The sequence below is a fragment of the Salmo trutta genome, unplaced genomic scaffold (genome assembly GCF_901001165.1).
Source record: "Salmo trutta unplaced genomic scaffold, fSalTru1.1, whole genome shotgun sequence".
Taxonomy (NCBI): Eukaryota; Metazoa; Chordata; class Actinopteri; order Salmoniformes; family Salmonidae; genus Salmo; species Salmo trutta.
The window spans coordinates 14,512-34,851 of NW_021822213.1; the positions used below are offsets into that span (position 1 = coordinate 14,512).

General features: G+C 46.3%; 11 non-coding genes across 11 annotated transcripts; 5 read left to right on the plus strand and 6 right to left on the minus strand.

Moving 5' to 3' along the window:
• Positions 1-1,496: 1,496 nt before the first annotated feature.
• Positions 1,497-1,590, minus strand: trnai-uau (transfer RNA isoleucine (anticodon UAU)). Its single transcript has 2 exons — positions 1,553-1,590; positions 1,497-1,532 (listed from the first exon to the last, which is right to left on the minus strand). It is a non-coding gene; the product is annotated as a tRNA-Ile (tRNA).
• A 943-nt stretch (positions 1,591-2,533) lies between these two features.
• Positions 2,534-2,627, minus strand: trnai-uau (transfer RNA isoleucine (anticodon UAU)). Its single transcript has 2 exons — positions 2,590-2,627; positions 2,534-2,569 (listed from the first exon to the last, which is right to left on the minus strand). It is a non-coding gene; the product is annotated as a tRNA-Ile (tRNA).
• A 942-nt stretch (positions 2,628-3,569) lies between these two features.
• Positions 3,570-3,663, minus strand: trnai-uau (transfer RNA isoleucine (anticodon UAU)). The gene is made up of 2 exons: positions 3,626-3,663; positions 3,570-3,605 (listed from the first exon to the last, which is right to left on the minus strand). It is a non-coding gene; the product is annotated as a tRNA-Ile (tRNA).
• A 944-nt stretch (positions 3,664-4,607) lies between these two features.
• On the minus strand, positions 4,608-4,701 carry trnai-uau (transfer RNA isoleucine (anticodon UAU)). Its single transcript has 2 exons — positions 4,664-4,701; positions 4,608-4,643 (listed from the first exon to the last, which is right to left on the minus strand). It is a non-coding gene; the product is annotated as a tRNA-Ile (tRNA).
• Positions 4,702-5,823: 1,122 nt separating this feature from the next.
• Positions 5,824-5,896, plus strand: trnak-cuu (transfer RNA lysine (anticodon CUU)). The gene has a single exon. It is a non-coding gene; the product is annotated as a tRNA-Lys (tRNA).
• Positions 5,897-6,681: 785 nt separating this feature from the next.
• On the minus strand, positions 6,682-6,775 carry trnai-uau (transfer RNA isoleucine (anticodon UAU)). The gene is made up of 2 exons: positions 6,738-6,775; positions 6,682-6,717 (listed from the first exon to the last, which is right to left on the minus strand). It is a non-coding gene; the product is annotated as a tRNA-Ile (tRNA).
• Positions 6,776-7,719: 944 nt separating this feature from the next.
• trnai-uau (transfer RNA isoleucine (anticodon UAU)) lies at positions 7,720-7,813 on the minus strand. Its single transcript has 2 exons — positions 7,776-7,813; positions 7,720-7,755 (listed from the first exon to the last, which is right to left on the minus strand). It is a non-coding gene; the product is annotated as a tRNA-Ile (tRNA).
• Positions 7,814-9,446: 1,633 nt separating this feature from the next.
• On the plus strand, positions 9,447-9,519 carry trnak-cuu (transfer RNA lysine (anticodon CUU)). The gene has a single exon. It is a non-coding gene; the product is annotated as a tRNA-Lys (tRNA).
• Positions 9,520-9,961: 442 nt separating this feature from the next.
• Positions 9,962-10,034, plus strand: trnak-cuu (transfer RNA lysine (anticodon CUU)). The gene has a single exon. It is a non-coding gene; the product is annotated as a tRNA-Lys (tRNA).
• Positions 10,035-10,476: 442 nt separating this feature from the next.
• Positions 10,477-10,549, plus strand: trnak-cuu (transfer RNA lysine (anticodon CUU)). The gene has a single exon. It is a non-coding gene; the product is annotated as a tRNA-Lys (tRNA).
• Positions 10,550-10,991: 442 nt separating this feature from the next.
• On the plus strand, positions 10,992-11,064 carry trnak-cuu (transfer RNA lysine (anticodon CUU)). Its single transcript has one exon. It is a non-coding gene; the product is annotated as a tRNA-Lys (tRNA).
• The last annotated feature ends 9,276 nt before the right edge of the window (positions 11,065-20,340 follow it).

The following is a 20,340-nucleotide window of genomic DNA, read 5'->3' on the forward strand; positions in this document are numbered from 1 at the left end:
CCACGGGCTAACCAATTGCACCACAGGATTCATCAACAACACACTCACTGATCACAATATTTTGAACAAAAAGAGCTGTACGACATTCGGACCAAGTCAATATTACAATTGAGGTACCTGGCTAGCTCAATCGGTAGAACATGATACTCTTAATCTCAGGGTTGCGGTTTTGACCCCCACGTTGGGCGATTCTTTTCTCCGTCGAAGCACCAACAGTTTCCATTTGCAAACAGCCATCCGCTTGGACTTTCGAGCAGGCTTGCCACCCTGCATTGCTGACGTGTCAGGCGAAGCTGGTGATACAGGAGAATATGGGTTTGAATCCTAGCTGTGCCTGCACTCTGACATGTTATCCTAACAGAGTACCTGTTACTTGTGAAACGTCCTCCTAAATGGATTGAAAAATCCTCCTTTTCTGGAAAAGAAATGACAGGCAGAGGGTTCAAGAAAATTACTTGCTTCTTGTGAGGCTCGAACTCACAACCTCGGCATTGCTTTGCTGCATATTGTTGTATAAGTACCACGCGCTAACCGATTGCGCCACAGGAGCCACTAGAAGTGCTCTCGCTGATCACCATATTTTGCACAAAGAGAGCTGTACGATATTCCGTTCAAGTCAGTACTACTATTGAGCTTCCTGGCTACCTCAGTCGGTAGAGCAAGAGACGCAAAATATCTGAGTCGTGGTTCGAGCCACACCTTGAGTGATTATTTTCTCTGCCGAAGCACCAACTCACTTTGCAAATAGCCATCAGCTTGGACTTTCGAGCAGGCTTGCCACCCTGCACTGCTGACGTGTCAGGCATTGCTGGTGATACAGGAGAATATGGGTTTGAATCATAGCTGTGCCTGCACTCTGACCTGTTATCCTGATAAAGTACCTATTACTTGTGAAACGTCCTCCTAAATGGATTGAAAAATCCTCCTTTTCTGGAAAAGAAATTGACAGGCAGAGGGTTCAAGAAAATGTACTTGTTCCTGGTGAGGCTCGAACTCACACCTCGCATTGCTTGCGTCTGCATACTGCTGTATAGGACCACGCGCTAACCGATTGCAGCCACAGGGAGCCAATAAAAAAGCACTCTCGCTGATCACCATATTTTGCCAAACAGAGCTGTACGATATTCGAAGTCCAGTCAGTACTACGATTGAGCTTCCTGGCTACCTCAGTCGTAGAGCAAGAGACGCAAATATCTAGGGTCGGGTTTCGACGCCCACACCTTGAGGTGATTGTTTTCTCCGCCGAAGCACCAACTCACTTTGCAATAGCCAATCAGCTTGGACTTTCGAGCAGGCTTGCCACCCAGGCACTGCTGACATGTCAGGCAATTGCTGGTTATACAGGAGAATATGGGTTTGAATCATAGCTGTGCCTGCACTCTGACCTGTTATCCTATAAGTACCTATTACTTGTGAAACGTCCTCCAAAAATGGATTGAAAAAATCCTCCTTTTCTGGAAAAGAAATTGACAGGCAGAGGGTTCAAGAAAATGTCTTGTTCCTGGTGAGGCTCGAACTCACAACCTCGGCATTGCTTCGCTGCATACTGTTGTATAAGTACCACGCGCTAACCGATTGCGCCACAGGAGCCACTAAAAGCACTCTCGCTGATCACCATATTTTGCACAAACAGAGCTGTACGATATTCAGTCCAAGTCAGTACTACTATTGAGCTTCCTGGCTACCTCAGTCGGTAGAGCAAGAGACGCAAAATATCTGAGTCGTGGTTTCGAGCCACACCTTGAGTGATTGTTTTCTCCGCCGAAGCACCAACTCACTTTGCAAACAGCCATCCACTTGGACTTTCGAGCAGGCTTGCCACCCTGCACTGCTGACGTGTCAGGCATTGCTGGTGATACAGGAGAATATGGGTTTGAATCATAGCTGTGCCTGCACTCTGACCTGTTATCCTGATAAAGTACCTATTACTTGTGAAACGTCCTCCTAAATGGATTGAAAAATCCTCCTTTCTGGAAAAGAAATAGACAGGCAGAGGGTTCAAGAAAATTACTTGCTCCTGGTGAGGCTCGAAGTCACGACCTCAGCATTGCTTCGCTGCATACTGCTGTATAAGTACCACGGGCTAACCAATTGCACCACAGGATTCATCAACAACACACTCACTGATCACAATATTTTGCCCAAAAAGAGCTGTACGACATTCGGACCAAGTCAATATTACAATTGAGGTACCTGGCTAGCTCAATCGGTAGAACATGATACTCTTAATCTCAGGGTTGCGGTTTTGACCCCCACGTTGGGCGATTCTTTTCTCCGTCGAAGCACCAACAGTTTCCATTTGCAAACAGCCATCCGCTTGGACTTTCGAGCAGGCTTGCCACCCTGCATTGCTGACGTGTTAGGCGAAGCTGGTGATACAGGAGAATATGGGTTTGAATCCTAGCTGTGCCTGCACTCTGACATGTTATCCTAATAAAGTACCTGTTACTTGTGAAACGTCCTCCTAAATGGATTGAAAAATCCTCCTTTTCTGGAAAAGAAATTGACAGGCAGAGGGTTCAAGAAAATGTCTTGTTCCTGGTGAGGCTCGAACTCACAACCTCGGCATTGCTTCGCTGCATACTGATGTATAAGTACCACGCGCTAACCGATTGCGCCACAGGAGCCACTAAAAGCACTCTCGCTGATCAACATATTTTGCACGAACAGAGCTGTACGATATTCAGTCCAAGTCAGTATTACTATTGAGCTTCCTGGCTAACTCAGTTGTTAGAGCATGAGACTCTAATCTCAGAGTCGTTGGATCGAGCCACACATTGGGTGATTATTTTCTCCGCTGAAGCACCAACTCACTTTACAAACAGCCATCCACTTGGACTTTCAAGCAGGCTTGCCACCCTGCACTGCTGATGTGTCAGGCTTAGCTGGTGATACAGGAGAATAGGGTTTGAATCCTAGCTGTGCCTGCACTCTGACCTGTTATCCTATAACGTACCTATTACTTGTGAACGTCCTCCTAAATGGATGGAAAAATCCTCCTTTCAGGTACAAGAAATATACAGGCAGAGGGTTCAAGAAAATTACTTGCTCCTGGTGAGGCTCGAAGTCACGACCTCAGCATTGCTTCGCTGCATACTGCTGTATAAGTACCACGGGCTAACCGATTGCACCACAGGATTCATCAACAAACACACTCACTGATCACAATATTTTGCCCAAAAGAGCTGTACGAATTCGGACCAAGTCAATATTACAATTGAGGTACCTGGCTAGCTCAATCGGTAGAACATGATACTCTTAATCTCAGGGTTGCGGTTTTTGACCCCCACGTTGGGCGATTCTTTTCTCCGTCGAAGCACCAACAGTTTCCATTTGCAAACAGCCATCCGCTTGGACTTTCGAGCAGGCTTGCCACCCTGCATTGCATGACGTGTCAGGCGAAGCTGGTGATACAGGAGAATATGGGTTTGAATCCTAGCCTGTGCCTGCACTCTGACATGTTATCCTAATAAAGTACCTGTTACTTGTGAAACGTCCTCCTAAATGGATTGAAAAATCCTCCTTTTCTGGAAAAGAAATTGACAGGCAGAGGGTTCAAGAAAAGTACTTGCTCCTGGTGAGGCTCGAACTCACAACCTCGGCATTGCTTCGCTGTATACTGTTGTATAAGTACCACGCGCTAACCGATTGCGCCACAGGAGCCACTAAAACCACCCTTGCTGATCACCATATTTTGCACAAACAGAGCTGTACGATATTCGGTGCAAGTCAGTACTTCGATTGAGCTTCCTGGCTACCTCAGTCGGTAGAGCAAGAGACGCAAAATATCTGAGTCGTGGGTTTGAGCCACACCTTGAGTGATTCTTTTCTCCGCCGAAGCACCAACTCACTTTGCAAATAGCCATCAGCTTGGACTTTCGAGCAGGCTTGCCACCCTGCACTGCTGACGTGTCAGGCTTAGCTGGTGATACAGGAGAATATGGGTTTGAATCCTAGCTGTGCCTGCACTCTGACATGTTATCCTAATAACGTACCTATTACTTGTGAAACGTCCTCCTAAATGGATTGAAAAATCCTCCTTTCAGGTACAAGAAATAGACAGGCAGAGGGTTCAAGAAAATTACTTGCTCCTGGTGAGGCTCGAAGTCACGACCTCAGCATTGCTTCGCTGCATACTGCTGTATAAGTACCACGGGCTAACCAATTGCACCACGGGATTCATCAACAACACACTCACTGATCACAATATTTTGCCCAAAAAGAGCTGTACGACATTCGGACCAAGTCAATATTACAATTGAGGTACCTGGCTAGCTCAATCGGTAGAACATGATACTCTTAATCTCAAGGTTGCGGTTTTGACCCCCACGTTGGGCGATTCTTTTCTCCGTCGAAGCACCAACAGTTTCCATTTGCAAACAGCCATCCGCTTGGACTTTCGAGCAGGCTTGCCACCCTGCATTGCTGACGTGTCAGGCGAAGCTGGTGATACAGGAGAATATGGGTTTGAATCCTAGCTGTGCCTGCACTCTGACATGTTATCCTAATAAAGTACCTGTTACTTGTGAAACGTCCTCCTAAATGGATTGAAAAATCCTCCTTTTATGGAAAAGAAATTGACAGGCAGAGGGTTCAAGAAAAATACTTGCTTCTGGTGAGGCTCGAACTCACAACCTCGGCATTGCTTCGCTGCATACTGTTGTATAAGTACCACGCGCTAACCGATTGCGCCACAGGAGCTGTGAAATGTGCTCTCGCTGATCACAATATTTTGCACAAACAGAGCTATACGGTATTCGGTCCAAGTCATTACTTCAATTGAGCTTCCTGGCTACCTCAGTCGGTAGAGCATGAGACTCATAATATCAGAGTCGTTGGTTCGACCCTCATGGTGTGTGACTTTTTTATCCACCGATGGACCAACTCACTTTGCAAACAGCCTTGCGCTTGGACATTCGAGCAGGCTTGCCACCATGCATTGCTGACGTGTCAGGCTTAGCTGGTGATACAGGAAAATATCAGTTTGAATCCTAGCTGTGCCTGCACTCTGACCTGTTATCCTAATAACGTACCTATTACTTGTGAAACGTCCTCCTAAATGGATTGAAAAATCCTCCTTTCAGGTACAAGAAATAGACAGGCAGAGGGTTCAAGAAAATTACTTGCTCCTGGTGAGGCTCGAAGTCACGACCTCAGCATTGCTTCGCTGCATACTGCTGTATAAGTACCACGGGCTAACCAATTGCACCACAGGATTCATCAACAACACACTCACTGATCACAATATTTTGCCCAAAAAGAGCTGTACGACATTCGGACCAAGTCAATATTACAATTGAGGTACCTGGCTAGCTCAATCGGTAGAACATGATACTCTTAATCTCAGGGTTGCGGTTTTGACCCCCACGTTGGGCGATTCTTTTCTCCGTCGAAGCACCAACAGTTTCCATTTGCAAACAGCCATCCGCTTGGACTTTCGAGCAGGCTTGCCACCCTGCATTGCTGACGTGTCAGGCATAGCTGGTGATACAGAAGACTATGAATTTGAATCCTAGCTTCCCCTGCTGTCTGACATTTTCTCTCAAGGACATACCTATTACTTATGAAACGTCCTCCTAAATGGATTTGAATAAATGCTCCTTTACTGGACAAGAAATAGATAAGCAGAGTGTTCAAGAAAAATACTTGCTCCTGGTGAGGCTCAAACTCACAACCTTGTCATCGATTTGATGCATACATATGTATAAGTACTACACGCTAACGATTGCACCACAGGATCCATTAAAAACACTCTCACAGATCCATATTTTGTACAACCAGAGCTGTTCGATATTCGAACCAAGTCATTAACACAATTGAGGTGCCTGGCTAGCTCAGTCGGTAGAGCATGAGACTCTTAATCTCAGGGTCGTGGGTTCGAGCCCCACGTTGGGCACTGCTTTCTCTGCAGAAGAACCAACTCACTTTGCAAACAGCCATTCTTTTGGACTTTCGAGCAGGCTTGCCACCCTGCATTGCTGACGTGTCAGGCTTAGCTGGTGATACAGGAAAATATGAGTTTGAATCCTAGCTGTGCCTGCACTCTGACCTGTTATCCTAATAACGTACCTATTACTTGTGAAACGTACTCCTAAATGGATTGAAAAATCCTCCTTTCAGGTACAAGAAATAGACAGGCAGAGGGTTCAAGAAAATTACTTGCTCCTGGTGAGGCTCGAAGTCACGACCTCAGCATTGCTTCGCTGCATACTGCTGTATAAGTACCACGGGCTAACCAATTGCACCACAGGATTCATCAACAACACACTCACTGATCACAATATTTTGCCCAAAAAGAGCTGTACGACATTCGGACCAAGTCAATATTACAATTGAGGTACCTGGCTAGCTCAATCGGTAGAACATGATACTCTTAATCTCAGGGTTGCTGTTTTGACCCCCACGTTGGGCGATTCTTTTCTCCGTCGAAGCACCAACAGTTTCCATTTGCAAACAGCCATCCGCTTGGACTTTCGAGCAGGCTTGCCACCCTGCATTGCTGACGTGTCAGGCGAAGCTGGTGATACAGGAGAATATGGGTTTGAATCCTAGCTGTGCCTGCACTCTGACATGTTATCCTAATAAAGTACCTGTTACTTGTGAAACGTCCTCCTAAATGGATTGAAAAATCCTCCTTTTATGGAAAAGAAATTGACAGGCAGAGGGTTCAAGAAAATTACTTGCTTCTGGTGAGGCTCGAACTCACAACCTCGGCATTGCTTCGCTGCATACTGTTGTATAAGTACCTCGCGCTAACCGATTGCGCCACAGGAGCTGTGAAATGTGCTCTCGCTGATCACAATATTTTGCACAAACAGAGCTATACGGTATTCGGTCCAAGTCATTACTTCAATTGAGCTTCCTGGCTACCTCAGTCGGTAGAGCATGAGACTCATAATCTCAGAGTCGTTGGTTCGACCCTCATGGTGGGTGATTTTTTTATCCACCGATGGACCAACTCACTTTGCAAACAGCCTTGCGCTTGGACATTCGAGCAGGCCTGCCACCATGCATTGCTGACGTGTCAGGCTTAGCTGGTGATACAGGAAAATATGAGTTTGAATCCTAGCTGTGCCTGCACTCTGACCTGTTATCCTAATAACGTACCTATTACTTGTGAAACGTCCTCCTAAATGGATTGAAAAATCCTCCTTTCAGGTACAAGAAATAGACAGGCAGAGGGTTCAAGAAAATTACTTGCTCCTGGTGAGGCTCGAAGTCACGACCTCAGCATTGCTTCGCTGCATACTGCTGTATAAGTACCACGGGCTAACCAATTGCACCACGGGATTCATCAACAACACACTCACTGATCACAATATTTTGCCCAAAAAGAGCTGTACGACATTCGGACCAAGTCAATATTACAATTGAGGTACCTGGCTAGCTCAATCGGTAGAACATGATACTCTTAATCTCAAGGTTGCGGTTTTGACCCCCACGTTGGGCGATTCTTTTCTCCGTCGAAGCACCAACAGTTTCCATTTGCAAACAGCCATCCGCTTGGACTTTCGAGCAGGCTTGCCACCCTGCATTGCTGACGTGTCAGGCGAAGCTGGTGATACAGGAGAATATGGGTTTGAATCCTAGCTGTGCCTGCACTCTGACATGTTATCCTAATAAAGTACCTGTTACTTGTGAAACGTCCTCCTAAATGGATTGAAAAATCCTCCTTTTATGGAAAAGAAATTGACAGGCAGAGGGTTCAAGAAAAATACTTGCTTCTGGTGAGGCTCGAACTCACAACCTCGGCATTGCTTCGCTGCATACTGTTGTATAAGTACCACGCGCTAACCGATTGCGCCACAGGAGCTGTGAAATGTGCTCTCGCTGATCACAATATTTTGCACAAACAGAGCTATACGGTATTCGGTCCAAGTCATTACTTCAATTGAGCTTCCTGGCTACCTCAGTCGGTAGAGCATGAGACTCATAATATCAGAGTCGTTGGTTCGACCCTCATGGTGTGTGACTTTTTTATCCACCGATGGACCAACTCACTTTGCAAACAGCCTTGCGCTTGGACATTCGAGCAGGCTTGCCACCATGCATTGCTGACGTGTCAGGCTTAGCTGGTGATACAGGAAAATATGAGTTTGAATCCTAGCTGTGCCTGCACTCTGACCTGTTATCCTAATAACGTACCTATTACTTGTGAAACGTCCTCCTAAATGGATTGAAAAATCCTCCTTTCAGGTACAAGAAATAGACAGGCAGAGGGTTCAAGAAAATTACTTGCTCCTGGTGAGGCTCGAAGTCACGACCTCAGCATTGCTTCGCTGCATACTGCTGTATAAGTACCACGGGCTAACCAATTGCACCACGGGATTCATCAACAACACACTCACTGATCACAATATTTTGCCCAAAAAGAGCTGTACGACATTCGGACCAAGTCAATATTACAATTGAGGTACCTGGCTAGCTCAATCGGTAGAACATGATACTCTTAATCTCAAGGTTGCAGTTTTGACCCCCAGTTGGGCGATTCTTTTCTCCGTCGAAGCACCAACAGTTTCCATTTGCAAACAGCCATCCGCTTGGACTTTCGAGCAGGCTTGCCACCCTGCATTGCTGACGTGTCAGGCGAAGCTGGTGATACAGGAGAATATGGGTTTGAATCCTAGCTGTGCCTGCACTCTGACATGTTATCCTAATAAAGTACCTGTACTGTGAAACGTCCTCCTAAATGGATTGAAAATCTCCTTTTCTGGAAAAGAAATTGACAGGCAGGGGTTCAAGAAAATACTTGCTCTGGTGAGGCTCGAACTCACAACCTCTGGCATTGCTTCGCTGCATACTGTTGTATAAGTACCACGCGCTAACAGATTGCGCCACAGGAGCTGTGAAATGTGCTCTCGCTGATCACAATATTTTGCACAAACAGAGCTATACGGTATTCGGTCCAAGTCAGTACTTCGATTGAGCTTCCTGGCTACCTCAGTCGGTAGAGCATGAAACTCATAATCTCAGAGCCGTTGGTTCGACCCTCATGGTGGGTGATTTTTTTATCCGCCGATGCACCAACTCACTTTGCAAACAGCCTTGCGCTTGGACATTCGAGCAGGCTTGCCACCATGCGTTGCTGACATGTCAGGCTTAGCTGGTGATACAGGAGAATATGGGTTTGAATCCTAGCTGTCCCTGCACTCTGACCTGTTATCCTAATAACGTACCTATTACTTGTGAAACGTCCTCGTAAATGGATTGAAAAATCCTCCTTTCTGGTACAAGAAGTAGACAGGCAGAGGGTTCAAGAAAATTACTTGCTCCTGGTGAGGCTCGAAGTCACGACCTCAGCATTGCTTCGCTGCATACTGCTGTATAAGTACCACGGGCTAACCAATTGCACCACGGGATTCATCAAGAACACACTCACTGATCACCATATTTTGCCCAAAAAGAGATGTACGACATTCAGACCAAGTCAATATTATAATTGAGGTACCTGGCTAGCTCAATCGGTAGAGCATGAGACTCTTAATCTCAGGGTCGTGGGTTCGAGCCCCACGTTGGGCGACCTTTTCTCCGCCGAAGCACCAACTCACTTTGCAAACAGCCATTCTTTTGGACTTTCGAGCAGGCTTGCCACCCTGCATTGCTGAAGTGTCAGGCATAGCTGGTGATACAGAAGACTATGAATTTGAATCCTAGCTTCGCCTGCTCTCTGACATTTTATCTCAAGGACGTACCTATTACTTATGAAACGTCCTCCTAAATGGATTTGAATAAATGCTCCTTTACTGGACAAGAAATAGATAAGCAGAGTGTTCAAGAAAAATACTTGCTCCTGGTGAGGCTCAAACTCACAACCTTGTCATCGATTTGATGCATACATATGTATAAGTACTACACGCTAACGATTGCACCACAGGATCCATTAAAAACACTCTCACAGATCCATATTTTGTACAACCAGAGCTGTTCGATATTCGGACCAAGTCATTAACACAATTGAGGTGCCTGGCTAGCTCAGTCGGTAGAGCATGAGACTCTTAATCTCAGGGTCGTGGGTTCGAGCCCCACGTTGGGCGACCTTTTCTCCGCCGAAGCACCAACTCACTTTGCAAACAGCCATTCTTTTGGACTTTCGAGCAGGCTTGCCACCCTGCATTGCTGAAGTGTCAGGCATAGCTGGTGATACAGAAGACTATGAATTTGAATCCTAGCTTCGCCTGCTGTCTGACATTTTCTCTCAAGGACATACCTATTACTTATGAAACGTCCTCCTAAATGGATTTGAATAAATGCTCCTTTACTGGACAAGAAATAGATAAGCAGAGTGTTCAAGAAAAATACTTGCTCCTGGTGAGGCTCAAACTCACAACCTTGTCATCGATTTGATGCATACATATGTATAAGTACTACACGCTAACGATTGCACCACAGGATCCATTAAAAACACTCTCACAGATCCATATTTTGTACAACCAGAGCTGTTCGATATTCGGACCAAGTCATTAACACAATTGAGGTGCCTGGCTAGCTCAGTCGGTAGAGCATGAGACTCTTAATCTCAGGGTCGTGGGTTCGAGCCCCACGTTGGGCACTGCTTTCTCTGCAGAAGAACCAACTCACTTTGCAAACAGCCATTCGTTTTGACTTTGGAGCAGGCTTGCCACCCTGCGTTGCTGAAGTGTCAGGCATAGCTGGTGATACAGAAGACTATGAATTTGAATCCTAGCTTCGCCTGCTCTCTGACATTTTCTCTCAAGGACATACCTATTACTTATGAAACGTCCTCCTAAATGGATTTGAATAAATGCTCCTTTACTGGACAAGAAATAGATAAGCAGAGGGTTCAAGAAAAATACTTGCTCCTGGTGAGGCTCAAACTCACAACCTTGTCATCGATTTGATGCATACATATGTATAAGTACTACACGCTAACGATTGCACCACAGGATCCATTAAAAACACTCTCACAGATCCATATTTTGTACAACCAGAGCTGTTCGATATTCGAACCAAGTCATTAACACAATTGAGGTGCCTGGCTAGCTCAGTCGGTAGAGCATGAGACTCTTAATCTCAGGGTCGTGGGTTCGAGCCCCACGTTGGGCACTGCTTTCTCTGCAGAAGAACCAACTCACTTTGCAAACAGCCATTCGTTTTGACTTTGGAGCAGGCTTGCCACCCTGCGTTGCTCAAGTGTCCGGCATAGCTGGTGATACAGACAACTATGAATTTGAATGCTAACTTTGCATGCTCTCTGACATTTTATCTCAATGACATACCTATTACTTATGAAACGTCCTCCTAAATGGATTGAATAAATGCTCCTTTACTGGACAAGAAATAGATAGGCAGAGGGTTCAAGAAAAATACTTGATCCTGGTGAGGCTGAAACTCAGAACCTTGTCATCGATTTGATGCATACTGATGTATAAGTACTACACGCTAACGATTGCACCACAGGATCCATTAACAACACTCTCACTGATCACCATATTTTGAAACAAAGCTATACGATATTCAGTCCATGTCATTATTACAATTGAGGTGCCTGGCTAGATCAGTTGGTAGAGCCTGAGACTCTTAATTTCAGGGATGTGGTTTCGAGTTCCATGTTGGTTGATGCTTTTCTCTGTTTAAGCACCAACTGACTTTGCAAACAGCCATCCACTTGTTCTGTAGAACATGCTTGCCACCCTGCATTGCTGATGTGTCAGGGTTAGCTCGTGATCCAGAAGACTGTGGGTTTGAATCCTAGCTGTGCCTGCACTCTGACCTGTTATCTCAATGACATACCTATTACTTGTGAAACGACCTCCTAAATGGATTGAAAAATGCTCATTTTCTGGACAAAAAAAAGACAGGCAGTGGGATCAGTAAAAACACTTGTTCCTTGTCGAACGTACGACTTCGGCATCGCTCTGCTGCATACTGCTATATAAGTTCCGCTTGCTGACCAATTGCACCACAGGAGCCATTGAAAGCACTTTTGCTGATCACCATATTTTGCACAAACAGAGCTGTACGATATTCGATCCAAGTCAATTTCTCCGTAGAGAATCATGGCTAGCTCAGTCGGTAGAGAACTAAAATCTCAAGCTCAGAGTTGAGGGTTCGAGACCTTTGTTGGGTTATGTTTTTCTCCGTGAAAGCACCAACTGACTTCGCAATCAGTCATCCACCTTGTCCGCAGAGCAGGCTTGCCATACTGCATTGCTGAGGTGTCAGGCTTAGCTGTTGATACTGGAGACTATGGGTTTGAATCCTGACCTGTTATCTCAATGACATACCTATTACTTGTGAAACAACCTCCTAAATGGAGTGAAAAATGCTCCTTTTCTGGACAAGAAATACACACGCAGAGGGATCAAAATACTGTTAGCAATGTGAATTGGTGCTTCGGCAGTGAAAAGCATCGCCCAATGTGGGGCTCTGACCCACAACCCTGAGATTAAGAGTCTCATTCTCAACCTACGTAGCTAGCCAGGCAGATCATTCTTGATTTGGACTGAATATCGTACAGCTCTGTTTGAACAAAATATGGTGATTAGCTAGAGAGCTTTCAATGGCTCATTTGGCGAAATCGGTCAGCGTGTGTGCAATTGCAAACAGTGTCTGCAAATGAGGTAAGATAAGGGAGGTAAGGCAATAAATAGGCCATAGTGGTGAAATAATTACAATTTAGCAATTAAACACTGGAGTGACAGATGTGCAGAAGATGAATGTGTAAGTTGTGATACCGGGGTGCAAAGGAGCAAAAAAAATGTATAACAGTATGGGGATGAGGTAGTTGGGTGGGCTATTTACAGATGGGCTATGTACTGTTGCAGTGATCTGTGAGCTGCTCTGACAGCTGGTGCTTAAAGCTAGAGAGGGAGATACGAGTCTCCAGCTTCAGTGATTTTTGCAATTCGTTCCAGTCATTGGCAGCAGAGAATTGGAAGGAAAGGCGGCCAAAGGGGGAATTGGCTTTGGGGGTGACCCGTGAAATATACCTGCTGGAGCACGTGCTACGGGTGGGTGCTGCTATGGTGACCAGTGAGCTGAGATAAGGTGGGGCTTTACCTAGCAAAGACTTATAGATGACCTGGAGCCAGTGGGTTTGGCAACGAATATGAAGCGAGGGCCAGCCAACGAGAGCATACAGGTCGCAGTGGTGGGTAGTGTATGGGGCTTTGGTGACAAAACGGATGGCACTGTGATAGTCTGCATCCTATTTGCTGAGAAGAGTGTTGGAAGCTATTTTGTAAATGACATTGCCGAAGTCAAGGATCGGTAGGATAGTCAGTTTTACGAGGGTATGTTTGGCAGCATAAGTGAAGGATGCTTTGTTGCGAAATAGGAAGCCGATTCTAGATTTAAATTTGGATTGGAGATGCTTAATGTGAGTCTGGAAGGAGAGTTTAGAGTCTAACCAGACACCTAGGTATTTGTAGTTGTCCACATATTCTAAGTCAGAACCGTCCAGAGTAGTGATGCTGGACGGGTGGGCAGGTGCGGGCATCTATCGGTTGAAGAGCATGCATTTAGTTTTACTTGCATTTAAGAGCAATTGGAGGCCATGGAAGGAGAGTTATATGGCATTCTGGAGGTTAGTTAACACAGTGTCCAAAGAAGGGCCAGAAGTATACAGAATGGTGTCGTCTGCATAGAGGTGGATCAGAGAATCACCAGCAGCAAGAGCAACATCATTGATGTATACAGAGAAAAGAGTCGGCCCGAGAATATAACCCTGTGTTACCCCCATAGAGTGCCAGAGCCAGACAACAGGCACTCCGATTTGACACAATGAACTGTGTCTGAGAAGTTGTTGGTGAACCAGGCGAGGCAGTCATTTGAGAAACGAAGGCTATTGAGTCTGCCGATAAGAATGTGGTGATTGACAGAGTCGAAAGCCTTGGCTAGGTCGATGAGTACAGCTGCACAGTATTGTCTCTTATTGATGGGTGGTTATGATATCGTTTAGGACCTTGAGCGTGGCTGAGGTGCACCCATGGCCAGCTCTGAAACCAGATTGCATAGCGGAGAAGGTACGGTGGGATTCGAAATGGTCGGTGATCTGTTTCTTAACTTGGCTTTCGAAGACCTTAGAAAGGCAGGGTTGGATAGATATAGGTCTGTAACAGTTTAGGTCTAGAGTGTCTCCCCCTTTGAAGAAGGGGATGACCGCGGCAGCTTTCCATTCTTTGGGGATCTCAGATGATACGAAAGAGAGGTTGAACAGGCTAGTAATAGGGGTTGCAACAATTGTGGCGGATAATTTTAGGAAGAGAGAGTCCAGATTGTCTAGCCCGGCTGATTTGAAAGGGCCCCGATTTTTCAGCTCTTTCAGAACATCAGCTATCTGGATTTGGGTGAAGGAGAAATGGGCACAGCCCCCACACCACTAGAGGGATACCTTCAACCACCAACTTACTATCCTGAGACAAGGTCGCGTATAGCCCACAAAGATCTCCCCCATGGCACCAACCCAAGGGGGGAGCCAACCCAGACAGGAATATCACGTCAGTGACTCAACCCACTCAAGTGGCGCACCCCTCCTAGGGACGGCATGGAAGAGTACCAGTAAGCCAGTGACACAGCCCCTGTAATAGGGTTTGAGGCAGAGAATCCCATTGGAGAGAGGGGAACCGGCCAGGCAGAGACAGCAAGGGCGGTTCGTTGCTCTAGTGCCTTTCCATTCACCTTCACACTCCTGGGCCAGACTACACTCAATCATAGGACCTACTGAAGAGATGAGTCTTTAATAAAGACTTAAAGGATGAGACCTAGTCTGCGTCTCTCACATGGACAGGCAGACCATTCCATAAAAATGGAGCTCTATAGGAGAAAGCCCTGCCTCCAGCTGTTTGCTTAGAAATTCTAGGGACAGTAAAGAGGCCTACGTCTTGTGACCATAGCATACGTGCAGGTATGTACGGCAGGACGAAATCGGGAAAGATAGGTAGGAGCAAGCCCATGTAATGCTTTGTAGGTCAGCAGTAAAACCTTGAATTCAGCCCTAGCCTTAACAGGAAGCCAGTGTAGAGAGGCTAGCACTGGAGTAATATGACCAACTTATTTGGTTCTAGTCAAGATTCTAGCAGCCGTGATTAGCATTAACTGAAGTTTATTTAGTGCTTTATCCGGGTAGCCGGAAAGTAGAGCATTTGAGTAGTCTAACCTAGAAGTGACAAAAGCATGGATACATTTTTATGCATGATTTTTGGGCAGAAAGTTTCAGATTTTTGCAATGTTACGTAGAGGGAAAAAAGCTGTCCTTGAAACAGTCTTGATATGTTCGTCAAAAGAGAGATCAGGGTCCAGAGTAACGTCGAGGTCCTTCACAGTTTTATTTGAGATGACTGTACAACCATCAAGTTTAATTGTCAGATTCAACAGAAGATCTTTTTGTTTCTTGGGACCTAGAACAAGCATCTCTGTTTTGTCCGAGTTTAAAAGTAGAACATTTGCCTCCATCCACTTCCTTATGTCTGAAACACAGGCTTCCAGGGAGGGCAATTTTGGGACTTCACCATGTTTCATCGAAATATACAGCTGTGTGTCATCCGCAGAGCAGTGAAAGTTAACATTATGTTTCCGAATGACATCACCAAGAAGTAAAATATATAGTGAAAACAATAGAGGTCCTAAAACGGAGCCTTGAGGAACACCAAAATTTACAGTTGATTTGTCAGAGGACAAACTGATATCTTTCCAACAGATAAGATCTAAACCAGGCCAGAACTTGTCCGTGTAGACCAATTTGGGTTTCCAATCTCTCCAAATGAATGTGGTGATCGATGGTATCAAAAGAAGCACTAAGGTCTAGGAGCACGAGGACAGATGAAACCCTTAAAAGGTCATTTACCACCTTCACAAGTGCAGTCTCAGTGCTATGAGACTAAAACCAGACTGAAGCGTTTCGTATACATTGTTTGTCTTCAGGAAGGCAGTGAGTTGCTGCCCAACAGCCTTTTCTAAAATTTGTGAGAGGAATGGGAGATTCGATATAGACCGATAGTTTTTTTAATATTTTCAGGGTTAAGGTTTGGCTTCTTCAAGAGAGGCTTTATTACTGCCACTTTTAGTGAGTTTGGTGGGGGGAGAAAAGCTTCCCCAACGTGGGGCTCAAACCCAATACACTTAGATTAAAAGTCTCATGCTCTACCAACTGAGCTACACAGGAAGTTCGTTCACGGTCTTGATTTGGAGTGATGCCGAGGCTGTGAGCGATGCCGAGGCTGTGAGTTCAAGCCTCCCCAGGAGCGTGTATTTTTTCTTGAACCCTCTGCCTATCTATTTCTTGTCCAGAAAATGAGAATTTTTCACTCCATTTAGGAGGACGTATCACAAGTAATAGGTATGTCATTGAGATAACAGGTCAGAGTGCAGGCACTGCTTGGACTCAAACCCAGTCTCCTGTTTCAACAGATAAGCTAGACACATCAGCAATGCAGGGTGGCAAGCCTGCTCTACAGACCAAGCAGACAACTGGTTGCAAAGTGAGTTTTTGTTTCGGAGAAGAAAAGCAGCGCATAACTTGGGGCTCAAAACCTCTACCCTGAGATTAAGAACCTCATGCTCTACCAACTGAGCTAGCCAGGCTGTTAAATCATGATCTGGCTTTGGATCGAATATCGTACAACTCTCCTCGTGCAAAATATGGTGATCAGCTTTCACTTTCTCCTGTGGCGTAATCGGTTTGCATGTGGTACTTATACAACAGTAATCAGCAGAGGTTGTGAGATCGAGCCGCAACGGATTAAACAAATCCAATTTTGATAAACTCCCATAACTATTGTGTGAAATATCACAGCAGCAAGATTTGTGACTTGTTTCCACAAGAAGAGGGCAACCAGTGAAGAACAAACACCATTGTAAATACACCCCATATTTATTTATTTTCCCTTTTGTACTTAACTATTTGCACATCACTACCACACTGTATTTAGACATAATATGACATTTGAAATGTCTTTATTCTTTTGGAACTTGTGTAAGTGTAATATTTTTTATTTCACCTTTGTTTATCCATTTCTGTAACGCTCGTCGTCGGGTGATAAGGAAGCGGACCAAAACGCAGCTGGGAGCGAACACATGTTTATTTAGACACAAATAAACACGTTACCAAAACAGACAAAGAATAGACGAAACGTTAACTTGCTCAAACAAAAGAGGCAACAACCCACAAACATTGTGGGGGAAAAGGAACTTAAATGTGATTCCCAATAAGACTTCACAAGCGACAGCTGTCTGATTGGGAAATCACCCCCGAGCCCAACATAGAAATAAAACACAAAGAAAGGCTATAACCAAAACATAGAAAATAAAGCATAGAAATGCCACACCCTGACCAAAATAGCAGAGTTCACCTGGTCAGGGCGTGACAGTACCCCCCCTCCAACGGTGCGTACTCCCGGCGCACCAAACTAAAGTCTATTAGGGGGGGGACCCGGGTGGGCGCCTCACCCTCGGTGGAGGCTCTGGCCCCGGGCGTGTTTCTCCCCCTGCCTCCACCCTAGCCCTACCCCTCTGGCCCGGACTGGACCACTGTGGAGCGGCATGCTCAGGCTCCGGAGCGGAGCCGTCGACCGGAACATGATTGGGCACCGGTGGACCAGACACGGGCCGTGCCGGACTGTGGACACGCACCGTGGGCTTGGTGCGGGGAACAGGGACGGGCCGGACAGGACTGTGGACACGCACCGTGGGCTTGGTGCGGGGAACAGGGACGGGCCGGACAGGACAGTGGACACGCACCGTGGGCTTGGTGCGGGGAACAGGGATGGGCCGGACAGGACTGGGGACACGCACCACTAACCTGGTGCGGGGAGCAGGGACGGGCCGGACAGGACTGGGGACACGCACCACTAACCTGGTGCGGGGAGCAGGGACGGGCCGGGCCGGACTGGGGACACGCACCACTAACCTGGTGCGGGGAGCAGGGACGGGCCGGACAGGACTGGGGACACGCACCACTAACCTGGTGCGGGGAGCAGGGACGGGCCGGACAGGACTGGGGACACGCACCACTAACCTGGTGCGGGGAGCAGGGACGGGCCAGACAGGACTGTGAACACGTACTGGTGACCTGAAGCGTGGAGCCGGTTTAGCCACTCGTCCTGGCTGGATGCCCATCCTAGCACGGCATGTGCTGGGCATGTCCACCGGACGCACTGGGCTGTGCGGGCGCACTGGCGACACAGCGCGCAACTCTGCATACCATGGCTTGGTGCGGGGAGCAGGGACGGGCCGGACAGGACTGGGGACACACACCGTGGGCTTGGTGCGGGGAACAGGAACGGGCCAGACAGGACTGTGAACACGCACTGGTGACCTGAAGCATGGAGCCGGTTTAGCCACTCGTCCTGGCTGGATGCCCATCCTAGCACGGCATGTGCTGGGCATGTCCACCGGACGCACCGGGCTGTGCGGGCGCACTGGCGACACAGCGCGCAACTCAGCATACCATGGCTCCTCCTCCAGATCTTCCCTCTGCAGGTCCTCAATCAAACGCCTCATCTCCTTCTCTTCCTCCGCCGTCATCCCCCACGAGAGCAGTGGTCTGGGCTCTTCCTCTGCCCTTCCGGACCACCCCATTAGCCCCCCCAAAAAATTTTCTTGGGGCTGTTTTCCGGGCCTCCTCGACCGCCGCCTGTGACTCCGTCTACCGGCTGGCTTTTCCTCCTCGACCTGGGAGTCCGTCCGCCAGGGTCCTTTCCCCGACATGATCTCCTCCCAGGTCCAGAACTCCTTTCCCTCGCGAGCCCATCTCTCGCGCTCCTTTTCCTCCCGCTGCTTGGTCCTGGTTCGGTGGGTTGTTCTGTAACGCTCGTCGTCGGGTGATAAGGAAGCGGACCAAAACGCAGCTGGGAGCGAACACATGTTTATTTAGACACAAATAAACACGTTACCAAAACAGACAAAGAATAGACGAAACGTTAACTTGCTCAAACAAAAGAGGCAACAACCCACAAACATCGTGGGGGAAAAGGAACTTAAATGTGATTCCCAATCAGACTTCACAAGCGACAGCTGTCTGATTGGGAAATCACCCCCGAGCCCAACATAGAAATAAAACACAAAGAAAGGCTATAAAACATAGAAAATAAAGCATAGAAATGCCACACCCTGACCAAAATAGCAGAGTTCACCTGGTCAGGGCGTGACAATTTCACTTGCTTTGGCAATGTAAACATCTGTTTCCCATGCCAATTAAGCCCCTTGAATTTATTTGAATAGACAGAAAGAAAGACAGAAAGAAAGACAGAAAGAAAGAGAGAAAGCGAAAAGAGCGATAGAGAGAGAAAGATAGAGAGTTAGAGAGAGACGCAGATACCGTGCTGCTTAACTCTTTGAGGAAACATAAGAGGGCAGAGGTCAGGACAACATTTCTATGACATTAAAGAGGACTCCAACAATGTTGTGACCCTCCATATTTAAACTTAAATGGCAGAGTTGCAAATGGAACACAAATACTGTCAACAGCATTATAGTTACGGTTGAGATTAAATAAAAAATTAAATACTACCTTCTATGATCGATCACTTTGAAACAAATTAAAACTGCTATTTATTTTCTTTGGCCAACAAATGTAGGTTATATTGTTTAAAAATGAGTATGGACTGAAATTAAACTCCACTGCAAATCATCAAGCGTACTGCTTGTGAGGATTGTGTCACTTGAGGGCAGAGTTAAATGTGCGTCAACGCTGGATCGCCCACAGTGTTTACACACTGCACAGGTGGCCTTCACTAGCAAGACCATCCAACCCTCCATCTCACTCCCAGCAGGCTTTGCGAACCAGCTGACTAATTTACCGTGACTCTCAGCAAGTTGTCTTGAATTATACAAACAAGCAATGTTATAAATATTACAGATGTTGGCCATCTTTAAATGTACCCTACGGTACAGTATGTCAGGGTGGATTTGTCCACCAAAGGAAGGATCAAGGGATCCTATTGTAGATAAGCCAAAAGTTTGTGGTTGGTTGGAGATCTGCTGGATCACCTTATTGAAAGTCAGCATTATTCCAAAGTTCCAAAAAGTCCCAAGATGTTACCATAAGCAGTGGAGCCTCAAAGTCATCAGGAAATTGTGTAAATATGTACTTTGCTCACACGCTCAGTAACACAAACTCTCAGCTACAACAACAATTGTTTGATATCCAGCGCAAAGGATTTACAGTGCATTCAGAAAATATTCAGATCCCATGACTTTTTCCACATTTTGATAAGTTACAGCCTTATTCTAAAATGGATTACATAAAACATTTTCTTCATCAATCTTCACACAATACCCCATAATGACAAAGCGAAAACTAATTTATTAAAAAATGTAAAAAATAAATACCTTATTTAGACAAGTATTCAAACCCTTTGCAATGAGACTCGAAATTGAGCT